Below are 20,563 nucleotides of genomic sequence, written 5' to 3' on the forward strand. Positions count from 1 at the left end.
TGGGATCTGACTTTAACAACAACATTTCCAGACCATCTCAACTAAACTTCTTATCATTTCCCTGGAAGGACAGTTATTACCATCTAAAAGATTGTCTGATGGGGTTGGAGTGTTCCTTATAAAAACTCTATAGCCGAAGGGAAAGGGAATAAGAGATATTGTTAAAATGAAAGCTTTTACTCAATATTTTACATTTCAAATGTTTTAACTGTTTTTCCTTCCCCCCACCCCGCACTCTGTATCTTCAATAAAAGGTTTAAAAGTTTATGAAGGGTGTGTTTGCCCTGGGAATAAGCAGGTTGAAGGCTCTATGCTCAAACCCCTGGACCATGTTTAACTGTTTAGTGTTGTAAAGTGACAGGATCATGTGAACATATTCAACTCTCTGCACCCATTTATTCCAGTCCAACAGCCCCCAATTTGGGTGCCTCCGTTTTTTGGTACCCAAGCTCTGATATCTAAGACCCACTTTCAGAGCATCCACAACTTCATCTGTAGTCAATGAGAGCTATAGGCACTCAGCACCTTTGAAAGCCATGATACTTACCTAGGTGTCTGGAGTATAAATGCATGTGCCTACTTGTGTTCAGAAATGTTGGTCAATAGTCTCAGTTATTATAGTAAAACTGAGATTTTCAAAGGAGCCTAAGAGAATTAGGCACACAAATCCAACTGAAAGTCAACATAAGATCCCTTGAATTTAGACCTCTTGAAAACCCCAGCAAAAATCAACAGGCACTTATTATGCCATTGTTGTCCATATCTCTGTGAGTAAATCATTGCTAAATGCAAAATGTCTACTGAATTGACTTGGATGCACTATTGCTATGTCTAACTTCACAGTTCTGAAACGCACTCTGAGAAGTTGTGCCCATTCTGTAAATTATGTGCATTAGCATTAGAAATGGAACAGTAACTGCAGAATTCAACTTATCCAAGTCTTCTTTCAGTATTCCAGGTCAACAATCATCCCAGAATAGAAAGTGATACAATAATATAAAAAGAAAATACCAAAGATAAGTTTAGGAATACATTTGCTAGAATTTCTTCACATTTCACTCTTCTGCATAATGCCACATATATTCCTTACAAATAAACTGCAGTTTTTTATTTGAACAAGGCAATTGCTGTTGATGACATTAAACACTAATTACTTCTTGTTAAAAGTTAATATTAATTACATTGCAATATATTCTATTACAAATAGGGTACCTCCAGCTGAAGACCATGTAATTACAATTCCATGAGAGGGAGTTAATCAGTAACTATAACAGCGAAGCATGAGTTATGTATTCTAGTCACCAGAAACTCCAGATGGAATTATAGCTTTAATTTATGCATACTTTGGTGGAAAGGGTATGCTAGTTAGTTCATTATACTATGCAGTTTAAAATAGCTCCTTTGCTAATCTGCCTAATCTCCCATTTTCTACCATGCATCTCTCTGCTGCAAGAACCCCCTAACTATGTTTCTCTATAGCTCTTCTCTTCTGGGCTGGGGGAATAGTCAGCTTCTTTCCTCTCTTCAGCTGCACTCCCATTGAAGATTTACCAATGAACTTGTGACTCCTCTAACTCCCACTGTTCTTCACTTTCCTGTGACTTTGTTTCAAACCCTATCTCAATCACTCCCTCCTCCCCTTCCAACTCCATGCCATAATGCCATTCCTTGATTGTAAGGTACCTATTAACAACATACAAGATTCATCCTCCCTCTGAGGTGAAACTTCAAACTTATTTCTAATCACCTCCAACTCCCTTTTACCACTAGGCTGGTTAGAAAAAAAAATTGGTTCAATCCTTAAGAACTAGTGCACTTTGTAAAAATGTGCATTGTGGCAGAGGAGGTTACTTACTTTAACTGGAGGTTCTTTGAGATGTGTGGTTCCAATTTGGATTCCAGACGTGGGTTTACATGTGTGCCATGTGCCGGAGCCGGAACTGTTCATAGTAGTGTCAGTTGACCCGCATATGCATCAGCCACATGGTGTGCCTGAGGTTTTAAGAGGTTGGGCAGGTCAATGCCACTTCAGGCCCCTCTTACCAGCAAGCAGTGGAATCCACAGAAGAGGGGATGGAGGATGAGTATTGGAATCCAAATAGGATGAATGGGGAGAGATCGGACTGTAAAAGGTGGAGAAGGTAGTCCAGGCAGATTGGAATCGAGATGGAATCCAGAGAGTAGTGGTGGTAGCACCCACAGGCAGTGAAGCAGCACCATTTAGCTTGGTAGCAGGCTCTAGTAGATGGTTTTCTGCTGTGAGTGAGGATAATGCACATGGGGGCAGAGCACGCCCTGTCTACACACAAGCTCCATCCAAATACCAGGTCGTGAGGTGGAGCAGCCCCAGGTTGGGACACTGCAGGCGGCTGTGTGAGAAGATTCAGGAAGGTGGGAATGTGGATCAAGGGGCAAGCAGAGAGGTGGAGGAGAACAAATACTGGCAAGATCAAGAGGGGGCTATGAGAATAACTGTTGCATGAGCCCACCGCACCTTGCACAGGACTTGCGGGAGCAGGGAATGGGCGGGAAGGCATAGCAGAGTTCAGTGGTCCAGGGAAGGAGAAGGCCATTGCCTTGTGAGCCTGGCCCATGGGCTTTTCTGGAGCAGAAAAGGGAAAGTTTGTGGTTCAAGGCCCCAGCTTGATGTGCCCCACGGGTGAAAGACTGAGAGGAGAGCGAGGTCGTTGAACTCCCATTCATGATTTGCGTAGAAGGCCATGTTGAGCATGTCCGCCAGACAGTTGCTAGTGCCCAAGAGGTGCACACCATGGAGGGTGACCCCATGCCTGCGGCACCAGTTCCAGAGAAGGATGGCCTTCATGCAGAGGAAGGGGGACCAGGCGCCCCTGCTTGTTGATATATACAACCACCGTCCTGTTATCGGACAGCAGTTGAATGTGGCGGGATATGATGAGGGGCAGGAATGCCTAACAGGCAAGGTGGGAAGCCCGCAATTCCAGTATACTGATGTGCATCCGCGCCTCTCATAGTGTCCAGACGCCATGGGCAGCAGAAGAGAAGCTGATTGAGATATGCAACAAAAGGCAGCGTGGCACCCAGGATTGGACCAAGATACAGCTAGTAGATTTGATATGTTCTAATGATCAGAAGAGGAATAATAGTCCAAGTTCGCAGGGAACTTCCAGTCCATTGGCAGAGGCCAGAGGGTGAGAAAAATCTTAGAACCAACTCCCTGAAGAGTAACAGGGAAGAGGCTGACAGAGGTAGCAACCATGTTCAGTCCAGACTGAATGCACACTGCAACAGGAGTTGTAGTCAGATCTGCAGCTAGAGCAAGAGAAGTTGCAGCTGGAGAGAGTCAGTGCATGTGAAAATCCACACCAGCTTGCAGTTCCGGAGCAAGAGAGAGCAGACCAGAAGTGTCAGTATGAGAGAGACACATCTCCATCCAAGAGAGATGATGGCTGGGAGCTAGAAGCCTGAGAATGGGTGACTTTTGATAGACCATAGAGGGGAAGCACAGGTGCAGTTGCTCTGAACTTGATACTCCCCTACATGAGAGAGACATGTCTTGAGCATCCTTCAAGATTTTCAGTATAGTAAGTGTTGGTGGAAGTTAGGTTCTGTTAACATACCAATTACACACTATAGAGGTCCTAAATGGACTTACGCTTTGATCGACATCTCTCTTGTGGTAGCTCCTTGAGTTAGGAGGAGATACAAAATCTGAAGGGGATGGACAGTGCTCCTGAATGGCCTACATAGCAACACTTGACTCCTTTGAATTCAAGAGAAGAGTATCCACATTCAAATGTGTGCTAGTGGCAAGAGCAGGGGACCAAGAGCCAGGGTATCAGGGTTCTAACCAAATCACTGACTCACTCTTTGATCTTGGATGATTTGGTTGATCTCCCCATGCAATCTGTGAAATGGGGATGTTACTTTTTAAAATACTTGTAGCTCTTTGGATGAAAAGCTCTGTGCAAAAAGTCTTATTCTATTTTAACAACTAAGCAGGACCGACTCTAGGCACCAGTAAAGCAAGCATGTGCTTGGGGCAGCACAATTCAGAGGCAGCATTCCAGACATCTTTCCCCCCCCCCACCCCCCACTTGGGCAGTTGCGCTCTCAGAGCTTGGGGCGGCAAAAAACCTAGAGCCAGCCCTGCAACTAAGGCATATCTAGGGTTGGATTGTAGGTGCCCTACATGGACAGCAGGGGAGATATAGAAGGAGTTGGTTGGGGCAATAAATATAGGAATATTTATATAAAAAACAAGTTAAAAAAATAAAAGCCAACTGATTTCTGAACTTCTGAAATACTGCTTTGTTCTATTTTTGCATTTCCTGGCTTTTGTTTCTTTAAGTCAGATCCTGCATGTTACCTTAACATTGATTTTGTAATTAATTTCATATAAAAAGTAAAAATAAAAAATAAAAAAGAGAACCCCTATCACTAACATTGTATATAAGATACTATCACCAAAACTGTAATTTAATTGCAGTGGGATTACTACATCTATTTTTCTGAGATCATGCCATATTGTATGTTAAAATCTCAAGGATCCTTGATCTACAGATCACTGACAAAGCACTGTCTCACTGCTGTATCATTTTTATAATCAGAGACTCTTGATCCAAGAAATATTGACATAGACACATCACCTCTTTGACTGCCTCAATGTGCTCTAAGCGTCCTTAACTGGAAAATTATTGACATCACAGAGCATCATTAAAATCATTTGTGTCAAATTGAGTTTGTGTAATTAAGAAATGTTATATTCTGTAATACATATGGTGTAGCAGGCAAGAGCAGTAAGTATTGTAAGCAGACTACTGTAATTCCTCTTGGCTCAAATTGCTAAGCAAACAAAGATGCCTCAATCCTGACTGCTTCAATTTAAAAATAATAATTAAGAACACCCAAATGCTAGACTATAATATGGATGTTGAGTAAAATTATTAATTTAGATCAATTACATTTTGGATGTATAGGAATTTCTTTTTTAAAAAGCTGAAACTCTAAACTAATTTCAACCAAGTTACTTTAATTAATATTTTATTAAAAAAAAAAACACACACACACTCCCGAACCCAGGATTTTTTCTACCTAAAGAACACAAACTAATTGTGTACATGTATGCCCTGTTGATGAAAGTGTTTCTCTGCTTTAGTTTACAATCCTAGGCTGTGCTGCATTTACTTTACACTGCACTGCTGGCATAAACCCACCCTAAAGTTGGCATATATGAGATCCTCTGATCACCCCTACAAGAACTCCTCTCTCTGCAGCCACATTAGAAGGCTTAGCAAGTGAAAGAGAGGGAGTAGCTAATGCTTGCCTGCACCCCAGCTACCTCTAGAAGCTGTGTCAATCTTTTGAGGCCATAGCAAATTAGAACCATATTTTGGGTCCATACCCCCCACTCCACTACTCCCCCTGACTGGTGAATGGCTGCAAAGGGATGCCCAGCCAACCTTTGCATGCTGTTATCACCTTTGCTACCCCTGTGTCAAGGCTGATTCCCCACTCTGGCACTTTGAGGGCAGAAGGTGGGGGTCCGCAAGGATTCTAAAAATTAATACTGGCCACTCCAGGTTTGTCTTGAACTCCTAAGGTTACAGCTTCTCTCTGACCTTGGATGGGTAGATACTGCCACCACCCCAATGCAAACCCCCTGGGAACCCAGGAAGGCACACTTGGGAATTCCTTCCTGAGGGGTACCCTCAAGCCCTTTCACAGCCCATAGCACCCCTCCCCCCGGGAAGCTGAGAAAGGAAAACAAAGAAATCAGCTGTTGCCAACAGCTAACTAACTAAAAACCATGTGCACAAACCTCTTAAAACACAAAATTCCAAATCCTGTTCTTAAAAAAAGGTACATTTTATTTTAAAAAAAAATCTGAAAACTCAGGCTATTGCTACATTTTTTTAAAGAGCAATTTCAAAAATTAAGCACCCAAAATAGTTTTCTGGGGGTTCAGCTTAAAAGTTACAAGCAACAAAAACATCCGGGGTTAGCAGAGAGGAATTCACAAGCCATAATAAAAACAAAATAAACCTAATCCTGTCTTTCTACACATTTTGTGATCTATTTACATATCTGAGTTTCCAAATAAGCAATTTCTAGGTATGATTCTGATTATATTTATACCTAGCCTTTAGCTTCTCACAGCATAACTGCTGCCATTCTCCTCTTCCCCAGAGAGCAACAACAGACAAACAAAGAGGGAGTCTTGTTTCAATTTTTAAAAGTTCTAGCCGTCCCATTGGCTCTTTTGGGTCAGGTTCCCAGTCCCTTTCTTTTACCTATACAGGGAGACTTTTATTAACCCTTTACAGGTAAAACAAGCAGAGAACAGCCACCAAGAGGGACTTTATAGCTAACTGGTTAGCTGGGTGTCCATAAAAGGGAACTAACTCTTCCTTAATTTATCACACCCTGCCAACGCAAAGGTCATAGTGAGGAGGTGCTGTAGATCTGAATCTATGTAATCCTGGTACCCCACACTACCAATGCACATGGGCTGTGTCCACTATTCACTTGTAGGGACAATTCTGTCACCCTTACTGAATGGGACTACTGGCATAACAAGATATCATTGAAGGAGAGGGTGGCAGAATTGGACCTTTGACCTATCTGTGACTCCTGTTTACTCATCTTTAAAATAGCTATATAAATGCACTTATGACTCTCAGGTGTGTTAGGAGGCATAAGTAATCTTTGTAAACGGCTTGGAGATCCTGGGATGAAAGGCACTATTATTATTATTAATCATTTATATTAGTATAGCACCCAAAGGCCACAGACAGAGCAGGCCTTATTTGGGCTGGCTAAGTGCAATGGAGTCTATGTTTTCTGGGGCTAGAGAAGTGTCTTTTTGACTAACATGTTTTATAAATCAGGAAAACAACACATTTTCCCTCTTACTGCGTTATTTTTGCATAAGCTTCCTCAATCCATTTCAGCTTTTAAAAGATATTTGATGTCTATGAATCTCACATTCCTAGTTGTTCACACTTAACAATAGCGGCACCACAAAGCCCATGTCTGCAGAGGAACATGTGGACAGAGTTGGAAATGGAGGTTGCTTTTTTTATTTTCATGCCATTCCAATCAGTGGAACAGTTTTACCCAAGTTTCACTTTACGAGGCAATTCTGTTTTCATGTCAAGAAACATTTTGTGCCACTTCAGGCTAAGCAGCCCATCTCCTTTTGGTTCTATTCTAAAACAGACTATTTGTGAGAGCTCCAATAATTGCTTACAAAATTACTGTTCAAGAACCTAAGCCTACTGTACCTCTGACTATCCTATAGGACCAAACTTATTAAAATTTAAACATGAGCATTAAGACTGTCATGCATTTTACATAGGATGTTTTGGTTCCAACATGATTTCCTCACTGGAACCATTGGCCAGTCAGGCACTTGCTTCTGTCTTGCCTGAATTATTCATTAGACATTTTCATTTAGAAATCATCAACTTAACTGGAACAACCACTCTGCACAAAAATATGTCAACATATTTTATTTCCTCCCCTGAATTAAATTCTGATGTTAATCAAGTGCACTAAGTAAAGAAAAAGAAAATTAATTTCTTCATAAGAAACTATGGCTAAGGCATTTATTCATGGATGTCTGTTATCTGCCACACATGAGGAGTAGCATCCTGAATTAAAGAGGGGAAATAATTACATTTTTCCCCAGAGTAGCTGCTGTGTAAGTGACAAAGTTCCTAAAGAAATGAATGAATAAATGGAAGTAGAAAGATTTGGACTGCCATTTTAATATACTGTAGATAGAATACAACTACCTGCAGAATCCTTAATTCCAATGACTGGTGATTATCGCAAAAGCAAATACTGTACTTGTGACTCGAGATGAAATTTAAGAAATGAATACCAGGTGGTATGGCTGAATATACACAAAAACAGTCTACATTATTTTAGCAGGTTGAACTTTCATTGTGAAAGCCTGAGATATATGAACAGGTATAGTACAGGAACCAGTTTGTCTTTCTCCTATGGATGCGGCTGGCTAAAAATGTGACAGAACATACTCAAAGTGTTACAGACAGAGTGAAATCCTGCCTCTGTTGAAGTTACTCACATTGAATTCAGTGGGTCAAGATTTCACCCACTCTTTCAGAGGACAAAGATCCACATTTGTGCTAAGTGCCAGCACGAGGGCCTGTTTTGAGTTTCAGCGGGGCTAAAACAATGACAGTTTTTGTGCTGGTCCTCTGCATGGGGGTGAATTTTATTCAGAACACTCATTTTCTTTTTAACTTTAGATACCAAAGACAATAGGATGTAAAAGTATGAGAATCACATTCACATCACAGCTTTAAGGATGAAAATGCCAAGAACCCAAGTAGATAAAGAGCAACAGGCATAAATTACCTTAGCCTAGCCTCTCTGAGTTTCTGTAACTTGACTCAGTTCTCTTCTCAGGTCTTAGACCCAATGTGACATTTCCCAGGGTGAAATCTGAATGGCTGGGTCCTCTCAGCTCTCCAGCCTACAACGCCTTTTACATTGTTTTGCAATGGACAGCATGCCCCCTGCCAGACTCTGCTCACTCACAACCACTAGCATACAAAGTCACTCCCAGCTAAAAAATGAATGCTATGCCCAGCCATCCTCTAATTACATTGCCTGTCTGGGGCTGCCAGTGTGCCTTTGTCTCTGAAAAATGGGTTTGTGGGCATGACCCAGAACTACAACATTTCAGCAATAATCATATAGCAAAATTTTGTAATTTTACATGCAGTGTTGCAACACACATTTCAACAGGATAATAATATTCAGCAGATTATGAGTTTTCAAATGATACTGACAAGGCATATTTTGTACAAAATATATCATCTTACAAAAGTGTGAACACAGGGTATCTATTTCCTATAGGTGTTTAAACTCATTCAGCACCTACATTTTCAGGGTAAAAGTTCCCTAGACACCTATGTGTCTCCCTCTTAGCATGTGCACTGCTGACTCCTCTCAGCACCCAGGTGCCTATCTCCTACCTAAACTCCACAGTGATACCCTCCTCAGTGGTTATAGAGCTCTCCTGCAAGGTAGGATTTTGATTTGGATCTCCCTTCTCTGGGAAGGTGTGGTGGGGAATTGAAATTGGGTCTCCCACATACTATCCAAGTGTGCTAAGCACCACCTCCTCCCACCCCAACAGCATAGGCACCTTAACTCAAAAGGCGGTTCCCAGCTGAGACTTGCAGACAGAGATAGATGCCTCCCTGCAGCCCTATTAAATGCCTATTTCTGACAGGGCTTAGCACATACCCCTGTCATCAGCATCTCTAGAGTTCTGCGCAGATACAAAATTTATATCTGCAGATGCGGATATCTTGAGATATAAAATAGTATCCGTGGAGCTGCAAGGCTCTACTGGGAACTGCAGCGTCAGAAGCAGCAGCTTGTCGGGCTGCCAATCCCAGAAGCCAGCACCCAGCCAGGGCAGTTCCTCCGGCACGACTGTACCACTCCCAGCCCCGCCCACTGGCTCACCGGGAGCTGTGCAGGGCTCTAAGCATCTTCCACTGGCTACCTTAGGCAGCTACCTGCCTAGCCTGTTAACTTTTGTGATTCACAGTGTAAGTCACCAGTCTCTCCCCTATCACTGAATAGGAGCGTAGGTGTCTAAACTCAAGCTTTGTGAGTTTTCCAGATACCAAGAAGTTAGTCATTGTGACATGCCTATATCCTTTCGAGCATTCAGCCCTAGTCCTCAGAGTAATTTCCTTCCTGATCCTTTATGTAGTCCCAAATTAGAGTCTACTACTGATCATGTTGTTTTGTTCCCTGTAAATTAGTAGCCGAACTTTGCAATACAGGAGCATTCTTTAGCTATTTAATCCATTCTTGAATTATATATCCTAATTCCAGTAAAATGCAGATATATGTAGACTAGAGCTGTATCTATCAACTGGGCCACAGGAACGGATTTTGCCCTTTTTTTAAAAAAAACCTCCAGTATATTTAAAAAATTTTAACAATATAAAGCAAAGCAGGAAAAGAATCCAAGAAACTTTCTGCATTATATAATGACAATTTTAATGCTAACTACCAGTTGTTGTCCCTTTAAAAATAGGTAAAGAAAATTACATTTGGAAACTGAATTCTTTGTACAGGAAAAAATCAGTATTACAAATTACAAATGTTCAGTTTTTAGCTAATCACTGGCTATCACTGCCTTCCATTCGCAAATCCATTAATAATGTGTTCTAATTAAAAATTATGACAACAACATTTCTGTACTGTGTAATTATAGTCAAGTGAAAAACCAAAAGTCATAACGTGCTTTACCTACTGTGACAAAGCTCTCTCCTTGCCTCTGTGGGTCCCGCATTTCCTGGCGGATTTCGCTAGCCTCAAAGACTCACTGTGACCCTCTGCGTAACCCTTCTCTGTCTAGAGACAAGGATCACAGTCTACTGAGCCATTTTCATCATAAGCCAGCAAGGGAGATGAGGAGAAGTTATCCTTCCTTGCACAGTCTCTGTTGTCTCCCAGTCTCAGTGATTGAATAGGGGGCAAAGGTGGGGCGGGGGAGCCCGGGCCCACCCTCTACTCTGGGCTCCAGTCCAGGGACCCTAATAGTATCAGCTATGGTAGCTGTCCTTTTAGAGACATGACATGTACAATTCCCTGGGCTACTTCCCCCACAGCAGCTATCACTTCCTCAAGTTCCACTTCACCCTTACCGCAGGGCCTCCTTCCCTGTGCCTGATATGGTGTGTACTACTCAGCCTCTCTAACCACACAACTTCTTCCCACACTCCTGACATGCACACCCACCTGACTGACTGGGAGGCTTTTAACGAGTTTCAGCCAGCCCCTGATTGGCTTCAGGTGTCCCAATCAACTTGGCCTTCTCCCTGCCTTCTGGAAAGTTCTTAATTGGCCCCAGGTGTCTTAATTGACTTGGAGCAGCTGTCATTTCACTTATCCTAGTACCAGGGATTTGTTTAGCCTGGAGCAAATCTCTCTCTCTCTCTCTCTCCCACAGCCTTCTAGCTTGGAGGGAGGTGGGAAGCTGCTACTCCTGCTGCTGCTAGGCCCTAAGTTCTCCCTGCTGCTCCAGCTGCTCCCCTGGCTGGGCCAGACACCCGCCCCCCCATTCTCTGCTACTTGGCTGCTGGACCCCCCACTCTCAGGTGCTGCTACTGCTCCAACTGCAGCCCCAGTGGGGGGGCTGCTAGCCCACTCCCCAGAGAGGAGGAGTGAGGGACCCCAGCCACTGCTGTTGTGGATACCACCTCCACCTGAGAGGGGTCCTTTCTGCCTGCCTGGACTACCACCTGGAGTTCCTGGAGCTGCTACTGCTGTGGAGTCTGTTGCCTGGAGCTGCTGAAGCCCTGAGGAGGAGAAGAAGACCATCTACCAGTGGGGGAGCACCTGGAGACTTTGCAGACTACCGTTGAGGGGGCCCTAAGACTGAGTAATTTTCAAATTGTGCTCTTGTGGTGGGGGTCTTGACTGTGTTGCCAGGGACACAGGGGGTGTGGCGTGGAGCTGCCCCCTGATCCATCTGTGTGTCCCCCCCAACCACCACCACTACTACCACCACCACTGCCCCTTCCACCACCCCCACTGGCTGTATACCATCTGCCTCAGCTCCTGCCTCTGGACTCAGCTGCTTGCTTGGTTTACCACACCCTATTTCCACCCTTTGGGCCGGAAGCAGCAGCCAGCTTAAAAAAGACTTGTGCAAGTGCACATGGGCACATGTGCCCCCCCGGACTGCCTACCCCCCAGCTTTGCCCTTTACTACCTGCCCCATTTGCCACTTGTAGCTTTGCCCCCTCTTGTGCCCCAGCCCCCCTTACTAGCTTCAGTTTGTTTGCCTGCCCCGCCCATTTCCTTCTGCAGCCTTTGTTTGTTTGCCCCGCCCCAGCCTCTGAAGCTAGCCCCTTGGTTTCCCTGTTCTACCCCCAGACCGCCTAGCCCCTCGCTCCGTGTGCCCATGCCCCCTCCCATGCGCTTGTGCAACTCCCCATTTTAGTTTCAACCCTTCGCTGCACCCCGAATGTTGTTGTATCCCCCCCTACCCTAGTGCACCAAAAGGAGCTGGAATTCCACCTTGTGTCGGTGACTGACCCCTAACCCCTGACTGCCCCCCATCCAGCCCACCCCTTTTTGGTGCCCTCCTCCCCTGCCTGCAGCCTAGAGGGGAGGAGTGGTTGACCTGCTTCCCCTTTCCCCTCCTCCTTCTGGTGTCTCTCCTTCCCTCCCTGCTCATGATGGCGGGGGATGAGACAGGTGGGGCTCCTCCAGCAGCCCGAGCTCCCCCTCCCCCGCCTATCCCTCCGTCACCCCCCCAAGATTCTACCTCCGCTGCCGAACCATCTGCCATCGTCCCGCTGGGGCACCAGCAGCGACGGGCACCGGTGTGACCTCCGCTGCTGCCACGTCTCTCACCCCCTCAGATTTGGGGGGAGCCCCCCCAGCCGGCAGGAAGGGCCAGGGGAAGAAGAAAGGGAAGGGCCCTGCTAAGAAGACCAGGCCCTCCGTGGCAGGGGCTGCCCCCAATGCCCCGGCCCCATCTCCAGCTGGGGCGCCCCTCCCCACTGTTCCCTCCACCAGCTCTGCAGGTGTCCCTCCCCCGACCCCCAGAACATACACCCAGGTGGCGGCAGCCCCCTGCGCCTGCCGCTACATCATCTCTCCTGCCCACCGCCTCCGCTACCATCTATAGCGGCCGGGGCCCCTTTCCCACGATGACCAAGAAGCACGGCGTCCGTTGCCTCCTGGTGCCCGCCTCGCCCCACGTGGAGACCTATGTGCGGGCGTTGGCGAGGGTGGTGGGGCCCACGGCCATTGTGGCGGCCTCCAAAATATATGGCAAGGTCGTCTTCTTCTTAACATCGGAGGCCGCCGCCCAGGAGGCGGTGGAGAAGGGCCTAGCAGTGGGGCGTCTTTGTCCCCTTAGAGCCGCTAGAGGACCTGGGCGTCCGCCTGGTCCTGACCTCTGTGCCTCCCTTTCTTCCCAATGCCGCCCTGTTACCCGCCCTCTCTACCCTGGGGAAGCCCATTTCTGTCATCAGCCCTCTCCCGTTGGGCTGCAAAGACCCCGCCCTCCGTCACGTCCTCTCGTTCCGCCGGCAAGTGCAGCTTCAACTGCCACCGGCGGCATGTGACGGAGAGGCACTGGAGGGGTCCTTCCTAGTCCCCTACCAGGGGGCCCGTTACCGGGTGCATTACTCCACGGGGGAAGCCCGGTGCTACCTCTGCCGGGCGATGGGGCACGTCCGGAGGGACTGCCCCCTGGCCCGGCAAGGAAGGACATACGGGACCCCCGAGCCCCGGCAGGGCACCGGCCCCATCATCGCCGGCACCCCTGGCTTCCCGGCACCCGAAACCACCCCTCCTCCTTCCCAGTCCACCATTGTTCCTGCTCAGGCCCAAGGGGCACCTCCCCAACTATGCCCAGATGAGCGGGAGAGCTCCGCCCCCGCTGCTTGCAAACTGGCGGGGCCTGTGGAGGAGGGTGCGGCAGGGACACTGCCGGGTACGGGAGAGGGCCCGCCCCAAGGGGAATTTTCCCTCCCTTGTGCTACCCCACCGTTACCCCCTCGAGTCCCTGAGCCATCGCTTCTGCCCCCGACACAACCCCTGCTAGCCAGTCCCCGGATGATGCCATGGAGGGCTAGGCCCTAATCCAGGGGAAGTGGGGAAAGCGGAAGGCTCGAGCTCCGCTCCTCCCATCTGATGCGGAGGCCCCCCGGAAGACCAGGAAGGAGGGCATCGATGCCGAGCCTTCCGCTCTACCCACGGGTGTGTTCCATCCACCAGAGCCGGCTGGGGAAGACGTGGCAGCACTGGAAGATGGTATCTCCCCTCCACGGGAGTCCCTCTCCTCCAAGGCCCCCGAGGCTCCATCTGAAACCCCAGTGTGCCCCGAGGCAACAGTCACGTCAGGTGGCAGCGGGGAGAATCCCGGGATGGCGGAAACTGATCTCCCATCAATATACGAGGAGATCGAGGCCCTGGGTCTGACCCCGGTCACCCAGGGGGAGGACAACCCTATGCCAGCGGGCCTCAATATAGGTGACTTCACTCAAGCCCCCCTTTCCCTATGCTCCCTCCCCCTAACCGTTGCTTCCGCTCCCACCTCCGAGGGGCCCCTGGACTCCTCCATCAACCCGGCTGCAGATGGCACCCCACTAAGGGCCGCCGAACCTGTTGAGGCGACGGCCAGTGCCACGTGGCCGGGACCTGAGCCAACAGGGGCACCCGTCGTTGGTGAGGAGCAGTCGACCTCCTTCCCGGGAGAGGGCCCTACAGGAGAGAGTACACCCCCTAATGCCGTGGCTGCCAAATCCACCATAGAGCCTGCACCCGGCATCACTAAGAGCCCTCTACCCGCCCAGAATCTCACCTCTAACCTTGCCCCTGCCCCTTTCCCTATCCCGTCCACATCCCGAGATGTTATTGCCGCCCCTGGGGATGTCTCCTTCCCCTTGCCAACAGATGACCCCCAGGGAGCGGACTTTGTGTTTCCCTGTCCCGACCTACCAGGGGCTGCTATCTTCCCTCCGCCGCCCCCTATCGCCCCAGCATTTAAGCCAACTTATCAGGAGCCCCGTCGGGGTTCCGCACCCTGTCTGCCCGTCTGAGTGGGCCACGAGGCTGTACCAAGGGTCCAATCGGAGAGTAATCAGGAGACCGTAACCCCAGCCCCCCATGCGCTGCGAGAGGAGTTGCGGGAGTTCCTAGAAGATGTCCGTGGCTCCCGCAACAAAGTCCAGCTTGCCCTCCAGCGATGGGGGGACTTTAATCAAATCCTCCGGGCCGCAAGGGCCCTCATGGGGGAGGGTAAAAGGATCGGGAGGCAGGGCGCAGCGGCCTACCAGCAGGTCCGCCTCTTCTGTGACTCCTTACTCACCTACGGGGTGGGTCACGGACTGCTGCGCGGCCCGCCGGGAGCCACGAGCATCCCTGCCGGTGAGGATCCCCCCCAGCCCTCCTCATGGCACCCTTTACCATCGCAACATTGAACACCCATGGCTGTAGGATGGGTCTCCGCAGGTCCCAGGTGCTCTCCTTCCTTTGGGAGGGGAGGTACTCTGTGGTTTTCCTGCAGGAGACCCATACGGATCCGACCGCCGAAGACAGCTGGCGGCTGGATGGGGGGACAGGGTCTACTTTAGCCACCTCACAGGTCGTACGGCTGGAGTGGCGACCCTGTTCTCCCCCGACCTACGGCCCGAGGTGCTGGGGGTCGCCGAGGCCATGCCGGGCCGCCTGCTGCATCTCCGGGTCCGCATGGAGGGGCTGGTAGTCAACCTCGTCAACATCTATGCCCCAGCAGCGAGCCCGGAGCGGCTGCAATTCTATCAGCAAGCGTCCGCCTTCCTCGGCACCTTGGATCCTCAGGAGTGCCTGGTCCTGGGAGGGGACTTTAACATCACCGTCGAGGAGCGGGACCGCTCAAGGACCGAGCAGAGCCCAGCCGCCGTCGCCGTCCTCCAGGAGATAGTCGAACACCACTTCCTGGTGGACATGTGGCGCAACCACCACCCGGATGACACTTCCACGTTCACCTTTGTCCGGGTGGAGGCCCATCGGTCGCGCCACTCCCGGTTGGACCGCATTTATTTATCACTCTTTCATCTTTCATGAGCCCACTCCTCCAGCATCCGGCCAGCCCCATTTTCTGACCATCATATAGCCACCGTGACAGCCTCCCTCTGCACGGAGAGGCCAGGTCGTACGGCTGGAGAGGGCCAGCCTATTGGCATTTTAACAACCGCTTGCTGGAGGATGCGGGCTTCGTGGCGTCCTTCCGGGAGTTCTGGCTGGCATGGCGAGGGCAGCGGCGTGCCTTTCCCTCAGCGCGGCAGTGGTGGGACCTAGGGAAGGTGCGCGCCCAGCTCTTCTGCCGCGACTACACCCGGGGCGCCAGCCGACGGAGGGATGCGGCGATAGAGCAGTTGGAACGGGAGGTCTTAGAGCTGGAGAGGCGTCTGGCTGCCAGCCCCGAGGATCCACCCCTCTGCGGAGTGTGCCGGGAGAAGCGGGAGGAGCTCTGGACCCTCGAGGACCATCGGGCCCGGGGTGCCTTTGTTCGATCCCGCATCCGTCTCCTTCGGGAGATGGATCGCGGCTCCCGCTTCTTCTACACCCTGGAAAAAAAGAGGGGGGCTAAAAAACATGTCATCTGCCTACTGGCAGAAGATGACACCCCCCTCACGGATCCGGTGGAGATGTGCGGGAGAGCAAGAGCCTTCTATGCAAGCCTTTTCTCCCCGGATCTGACCGATCCTAACGTTTGCAGAGTGCTGTGGCAGGAGCTCCCGACGGTCAGCACGGGCGACCGAGACCAGCTAGAGCTGCCTCTCACTCTGGCCGAGTTCTCGGAAGCCCTCCGTCACATGCCCACCAATAAATCTCCGGGCATGGACGGACTGACCGTGGAGTTCTACCGCGTGTTCTGGGACGTCCTGGGCCCAGACCTAGTCACCGTCTGGGCTGAGTCTTTGCAGAGCGGGGTCCTCCCTCTTTCATGCAGGCGAGCCATGCTGGCCTTATTGCCGAAGAAGGGGGACCTCCACGATTTACGAAACTGGCATCCGTCTCGCTCCTCAGCACGGACTACAAAGTCATGGCAAAAGCCATCTCGCTGCGGCTAGGGTCCGTGCTGGCGGACGTGGTCCACCCAGACCAGACCTACAACGTCCCGGGCCGCAGCATCTTCGACAACCTGTATCTGGTCCGGGACCTATTGGAACTTGGGTGTAGGGATGGTCTGTCGTTCGCCCTCCTGTCCTTAGATCAGGAGAAGGCGTTCAACAGGGTGGATCACGGGTATCTCCTGAGCACTCTGCAAGCGTTTGGCTTCAGACCCAGGTTTGTGAATTTTCTCCGGGCGCTGTATGCCTCCGCAGAGTGTTTGGTCAGGCTCAACTGGACCCTGACCGAACTGATCAGCTTCGGGCGAGGAGTACGGCAGGGGTGCCCCCTCTCAGGCCAGCTGTACACTCGGGCGATGGAGCCCTTCCTATGTCTCCTCCGAAGGAGGTTGACAGGGTTGGTGCTGCGGGAGCCGCAGCTGCGGCTGGTCCTGTCGGCGTACGCTGATGACGTGCTCCTCGTGGTCCAGGACCCGGGCGACTTGGCACGGGTGGAGGCTTGCCAGACCATCTATTCGGCAGCCTCCTCCGCGGGTCAACTGGGTCAAGAGCTCTGGCTTGGTGGTAGGGGACTGGCGGCAGGCGAGCTCCCTCCCACCCTTCCATCCGGTGGAACACGGGTCCGCTGCTCTATCTGGGCGTTTACCTTTCTGCCACGCATCCCTCTCCGCCGGAGAACTGGCAGAATTTAGAGGGCAGGGTGATAGAGCGGCTCCGGAAATGGACAGGACTACTCCGGTGCCTCTCCCTTCGAGGGAGAGCGCTAGTGCTTAATCAACTAGTCCTGTCCATGCTCTGGTACCGGCTCAACACCCTGATCCCGGCCCTGGGTTTCCTGGCCAACCTCCGGACATCGATTCTGGAGTTCTTTTGGTCAGGACTGCACTGGGTCCCTGCAGGGGTTCTTCATCTACCTCTGGAGGAGGGAGGGCAGGGCCTAAAATGTCTGCTCACTCAGGTCCATGTCTTCCGCCTCCAGATGCTGCAGAGGCTCCTTTATGGTGCAGGTAGTCTGGCGTGGAGCATACTGGCGCACGCCTTCCTGTGCCGCTTCCAAGGGCTCCGATACGACCTGCAGCTCCTTTATCTCCATCCGAGAGGTCTTCCGCGAGACCTCTCCGGGCTGCCGGTCTTCTACCAGGACCTCCTCCGGACCTGGAAACTCTTAACAACGAACAGGTCTGTGGCGGCCACCGAGGGGGCAAATCTCCTTGCGGAGCCCCTGCTACACAACCCCCAGCTCCGTGTGCAGGGGCGGAGTCCCGCTCGGTACGCCAGAGGTTGATCCTGGCAGAGGTCACAAGAGTTGGAGACCTCCTGGACTATGACCGGGGAGACTGGCTGGATCCCCTAACCTTCACTCAGCGCATGGGGCTTTCCAGACCTTGTACTCCTCGGCGCATACTTCAGGAGGTGAAGGCCGCTTTGTCGCCCGCTGCTCGGGTTCATCTCGACCGAGTCCTGCACGAGGGCACGCCCCGCCCACCCGTTACCCCAGGCCCGCCGGACCTTTTAATTGGACCCCTGTCCCGTGGACCCAACCGATCCCTTCACTAGAAGCCGGCTGCACCAGTTGCAGCCGGTCTGCTTCCAAACCGCGCCAAGGAAACATCTCTACACGCTCGTGCTCCACACCCTTCACGCCCTCACCCTCGTGCCCCGCTCCGATACAAAATGGCGGGACCTCCTGCCACGTTTGGAGGGTGAGGAGCCCCGGTGGGCCAGCCTATATTCCACCTTAGTCCCAAGGCCCGCCGGGGATGTCAGTTGGCGGCTCCTTCACGGAGCGTGAGCACAGGCGTGTACTTGGCGCGGTTCACTTCAATCCCAGACACCTGCCCCTTTTGCGGCATGAGGGATACCCTGGCACATGTATAGTTGGAGTGTGCCAGGCTGCAGCCCCTATTCCGGCTCCTCACCAATATTTTATTACCGTTTTGGTTGAACTTCTCCCCTCACCTTCTCATTTATGCACTCCCTATCTGTGGCCTCACGGGATCTCCTTGTCAACCTCCTCCTGCCCCTAGCAAAAATGGCTATCTATAAAACCAGAGTGAGGAGGTTGGCCGATGGAGTCTCCTGTGACTGCGGGGCCTATTTCCGATCCTCGGTCCATTCACGTATCCGGGCAGAGTTCCTCTGGGCAGTGTCCTCTGACTCCCTTGATGCCTTTGAGGAGCAGTGGGCGCTGTCCGGGGTTCTCTGCTCGGTGTCCCTGTCCGGTTCCCTTCGTTTGACCCTTTGACCACACTCCTGTCCCTGTTATTTCATTAGTTGTCCCCCGGAATTTTTTGGATATCTAGGTCCTGTGGATCTCCCTTTTAGGCTGGGGGGGATCCTTTAGCCGTGGACAGGTTTCGCTCACCCACTTCCCGGATCCCAATAAGACTACTTTTCTATAGCCATCTGGCCTTGCCCCAGTCCAAACATACAAACTTTTGTGAGGAAAAAAAAATATATTTAATTGGATTTTCTCATCTAAACTTAGTATTCCCCACAGTACTACTTTATCTAGAATTGTTGATTATTGCTTCCAAGTTTCTATCTGACCCTTTTTCTCAACTGATTTGTCTACTGTCCAGGTTAAAATATGTAAATTTAGATGAAAAATGACATGCTGTTAATTAGTTATGTTGCACACATTTAAATCCTATCCCTATCCCCAGCTCTGAACACAACAGGGAAGTGGTTATCATGTAAAATTTAAATCCCTTAGAGGATTATTGTTTTCTAGAATAATGAGGTATCATAACTTGATAAACCATAGTGTCACTTCTTCTTTTTTCATTAAAGAGTATTAACAACTATGGAGCTGGAGCAGGGTTAAACTTAGCTACCTAAAAATCACATGGAAACTTACCTTTTCTTTAATCCAGAACTGTATTTTGAAATATCCTTACAACATTTGTGGGAAAAGAGAGACATGAAACTAAAAGAAGAAAAATCTATTTTTAGAAACACAAAAAGTAATGTTAGAACCTGATATTTAAACACTGGTAATTAAAATAATGACTGTTGCTCATATTCGAGTATGACTACGACTGGAAATCAGTTTCCACATGTAGGGTTCAGGAAACTTGCCAGGGCATGCTGGTGTCTACATTTCCCTCTACTGTCAACCGAGGTGGCACAACAATATTCTGTTGCATGTTCTGCTTCCTTAGTAGCAGAACGCCAAGCTCACCTGTCATGGGTCATATCCTCCCAGGTCATTACATTACATGTTCTTTTTCAAAAGACCTGTATGTATTTTTATAGCATTTTTTGCTCCATTAAAAAAATCCACATCAAGGACCTAAACCTTCAAACACTTGTTCGAGTAATTTCACTCAGGTATATAGCCTCTCATGTGCTTGTTTGCAGAATAGGGCCCCGAGTTTGGTTTGGTTATTATGGTCACAATTGTCACCTGCTCCACACAGTTGCACTGGACCACAGAAGAGCACATGGTTCATTGGGACAGGTGGTAAGGACTCTGAATTGCTGCTTATATGCTCAGAGGGACTTGTGCAATCCTGCATCTGGCCTGCATACGCTGTCCAGTCACTATGAACCAGGGCTAGGTGACAGGCTGCCACTTCCTCCTCTCCCCCCACCCCTGGTAACCGGACTTTTAGTGTCTGATCAATACTTCTTTCAACCACACTTTCCAGTCAAAAAACAGACACCTGGCAACCTTAGGCTGTAATACTTTATCAGCTGTTCAATGAAGAACACGGCTGCTCATATAGGAGACACTGGTCAGCTGACCCTTAGCATCCACCTAGAAACACAGAAGTTGGTCCAAAGAAAGCATTAATGGATCCTAAGCCACACAAAGTGAGACAAAGCAGTCATGCAGGCCTGCTCTGTTCAAATAAAACAAAGATGCCAGGGCAAGACTAATGCTGAAGAAACCATTCAGCAAGGCCCATAGTGGTACAGGTCAGGCTTTCCACCAGCTACAA

The sequence above is a fragment of the Dermochelys coriacea genome, chromosome 5, assembly GCF_009764565.3.
Source record: "Dermochelys coriacea isolate rDerCor1 chromosome 5, rDerCor1.pri.v4, whole genome shotgun sequence".
Taxonomy (NCBI): domain Eukaryota; kingdom Metazoa; phylum Chordata; order Testudines; family Dermochelyidae; genus Dermochelys; species Dermochelys coriacea.